Here is a 3,900-nt window from a genome sequence, read left to right as displayed (position 1 = left end):
GCCGCGCGGCTGGCGTCTTCCGGGAGCGCCCCACCCGCCAGCTCTGGCACGGCCCCTTAAAGCGGACGCGCGCGGAACGGGCACCGCTGAGGCTGTCCTGGGTTCCAGGTATAGATTTAACACAAAATGCAAATGCGCGCTCTTTCCACTGACTTCTTTGTAGCTTTCTATACAGAGAGCGTGGAAACCCTAAACTAGGTTATGAACTACAAGCCGATTGTATGCAGGAGTTAACCATGATCGCATAAAACGAGTGGAACAACAAATCGATGTCTCTGTCCTCTCCCTTCCTCTCTTTCTAAAGTCAATTTTTTTAAAGTGGTTTTGTTTCTCTTCCTACTTCATATGACTCATATGACAAACATATTTTCACAAATCTGGAGGATTCCTTGTGGAAGGTCTGACTTAAAATAAGAAATTCACCTAAAGCAGCGCTCTCAACTGTAGCATCCACTAGAATCACCTGAGGGCTGTCCGAGTTTCCAAGTCTGGAGCAGGGCCTGAGAATTTGCATTGTTACTAATTTCCCACATGCCTCTGCTGCTTCTGATCCTGAGAACAAAGTTTGAGAACTGTTGACCCAGTGGTGGTGGAGGTGGTGTTTGTCATGGTGGTGGTGTTGGTGGTGGTAGTGATGGAGGTGGTGGTTGCCATGGTAGTGGTGTTAGTGGTGGTAGTGATGGAGGTGGTGGTTGCCATGGTGGTGGTGTTGGTAATGATAGTGATGGAGGTGGTGGTTGCCTTAGTAGTGTTGTTGGTGGTAGTGGGGAGGTGGTGGTTGTCATGGTGGTGGTGTTGGTAATGGTAGTGATGGAGGTGGTGGTTGTCATGGTGGTGGTGTTGGTAATGGTAGTGATGGAGGTGGTGGTTGCCTTGGTAGTGTTGTTGGTGGTGGTAGTGATGGAGGTGATGGTTGCCATGGTAGTGGTGTTGGTGGTGGTAGTGATGGAGGTGGTGGTTGCCATGGTGGTGGTGTTGGTAATGGTAGTGATGGAGGTGGTGGTTGCCATGGTAGTGTTGTTGTTGGTGGTAGTGATGGAGGTGGTGGTTGCCATGGTAGTGGTGTTGGTGGTGGTAGTGATGGAGGTGGTGGTTGCCATGGTAGTGGTGGTGGTGGTGGTAGTAATGGAGGAGGTGGTTGCCATGGTAGTGGTGTTGGTGACGGTAGGGGTGGAGGTGTTGAGAACAGAGGTGGTGAAGGGCAGCACCCCAGAGTTTACTGCCCCAAACAAGTGAGGCTAAGGGATTCTAGGGGCCCATGTGAATGTCCAGTAGTCGAATAATGTCACACACACTAAGGTGCCATGGACAAACAGTCAAATCAAGTATGAACCCGAAATCAAGATGTGTAAGAGCAGCCTTTAAAAAGCATAGATGTTGATTTGCAGTCCAGCTGCCTCATGGCAACTTTATGCATGTGGTAACTTCATGCAATGTTTCAGGATTGTCTAACAGCAAGAACGCATTAAGAATAATTAACGAATTACAAGACTGAATACACAGACACTGGCCAGACCATATATGCCAACAGAACTCGGACCCTCAGCCTCTGCAGTAGCGGGCCCAGACAGTCAGGATGTGGCCAACAACTGCCAGCTTCTCTCATTTTCATGCCCACTTCCAACTCAGGACCCACTCCTACAAAGCCAAATATCCTCTCCAAACCAACCACACAATATGCTGGGTCCCCAGCTTCCCGGAGCCACCAACCTGCAATTAGTGCACACTTGAAGCCTTTATTCTTTAGAAACTTTCCCACTAGCATTTGAGTCTTCATTTGTACTTGAGCCTCTGCCAAATGCAAGTGATGGTAACTGACTCCTTTGCTCTAGAAAGATCTGAATAAATAGCCTTTGTTTGTTCTCCTCTGAGAGGAGATTTCCATAAAATCTCCACAGCAAAAGCCAGGTAATTGATTAATAGTTTCCTGTTTGTGAATCTGTTCCTGTTGGTGTTGTTAACTCTAGTACCACTAGGTGGCACCATCCACTTGTGCCGTGCAACCAAAGGTGTTGGGTTCCCAACCCTGGCTGAGAAGAACTGGGTGGGCAGGGAAAGATGCAAAGGCCTGCCTGGCTGGGCATATCTTGTCAGTGACCCAAGTGACAGTGATTTTAGCATCTTCCTTGTAACGTTGTTACATAGCAGATGCCAGCAGGGCAAGTACTCGCTGGAGATCTTGGGAAAGGAGGGAGGGATAGGGAATTGTCTGGCTCTGGGATTCTCTACCTCTGCACTTCAGACATTTGGGGCAGGATAATTCTTTGCTGTGTGTGAGGGGAGTGGACCAGGAGGAAGGGAAGCTGTCCTGTGCACTGTAGGATGTTTAGTAGCATCTCTGGCCTCTACCCATTGGTTGCCAAAACACACACACACCCGCCGCCCCCTCTCCTAACTGTGACTTCAAGATGTCTGCAAACATTGTCACATGTTTCCCAGGGAGCAAAGTTGTCCCTAGGTGAGAACCTGGGTTCCTTGTTGAGGACAGTTCTCTGCTGAGACCTTTTCAGCTCCCCTCCCCCCACACTCACTTTCCTTATAACACAGAATATCAGTGCCTGCCACAGCCTCCCCTCTGCCGTCCCCCGATACAAGCTGTACGCTAGTGTGTCTTCAGTAGGGGGGGAATCGAGCCACCTCCACCCAAAACACCTGGGGCACTTGTAAAACTGCAGACTCCCGACCCCCTGCTTCAGTGTCCCTATGGGGAATATTGGATTCCCTGACCCCCAACAAGCCAAGAGGATTATCAGGCAAATAAAAAGTTTGAGAAGCACAGACCTCACCTTGCTCCCAGGTCCTGCTTAGTACACCTGGCCCACAATTAGCTCCTCAGAAAGGTGAACCTGAACATGGAAATTCTGGCCCTGGGCCACCCACACGCATAGAAAATATCTGACTCAACACTGGGAAGAGAGGAGGCTGTGGTAGGCATACCTGCCTCCCCCCACTTGCTGCCAGGATCTTCACACCCCTCCTGGAGCAGGCCTCCTTGCTACCTTCTCCCTTTCTCTTTTCTCTCCAGTTGAATTGTCCCCATTACTTCTCATGAGAATTTCTCCTTCTTTGGTTTCCACCTTCTGGTTGTCTAGATGGGTTGTTCCAGCACTACCCAGGTACAGGTGCTGCTCCTGTGCTAATGCATGTGGCCCTCCTACCTGAGGGGTGTGGTCGTGCCTGTAGCTGAAGCCCCATCCAGCTCTGCTATACTATGTCCCACCATGCTGTGTGCTGCTCCACTGCTCCTGGTCCTTTAGTGTCTCTGTGCTAAAGCTACACAAAGTGACTGCAGCCAAAGAGAGACCCTTGGAAACTAGGGGAGGATGTAGGAATCCTGGACTCTCAGTCTGGACCCAGCTCTACGTGCTGCGGGTGTCCTCAACTCCCTCCTCCCCTTCTACCCCACAGCTCCTGGATGACTTTTGATTGGGACCAAGAACAAACCAAGGCTGGGTTTGAGGTTTGTGTGGGATGCTTGGCTTGGTTTTGTTTCCTCAGAGGGAGCCAGCCGGGGACTGTGGTGGGACGGGACGGGCGGGACTCACGCCCAGTCTCTCTAGGAGGAGAAAATGGGCAAGGGAGGGACTGGCACTGGCATAAGAGAGGGCAGGAGCAGGATGCCCACAAGAGACAAGAGGAGCCCCGTTGCTTGTCCAGATGGCCTCGCAGGCCCACAGCCTTGGTCAGCTGGAGGGATGACGAGGATCTTGTCCAAGAGCATGTCAAAGTGACTTTTCTCTGCTCTAATAAGCTCCTTCCTTGCTCTACCTCATCCAAATGTCAAGGGCCTGAGCAGAGATAAATGATTCTTCTTTCCATGCGAGCTTTATAGATGAAATAATCATCATAAAATAACCCAACCTGTCATCCATCCTATGCTGTGTGTATACCTTTCAACTA

The sequence above is a fragment of the Saccopteryx bilineata genome, chromosome 2 (genome assembly GCF_036850765.1).
Source record: "Saccopteryx bilineata isolate mSacBil1 chromosome 2, mSacBil1_pri_phased_curated, whole genome shotgun sequence".
In the NCBI taxonomy this organism is placed as follows: domain Eukaryota; kingdom Metazoa; phylum Chordata; class Mammalia; order Chiroptera; family Emballonuridae; genus Saccopteryx; species Saccopteryx bilineata.
Note: the sequence above shows the minus strand (reverse complement) of the source record.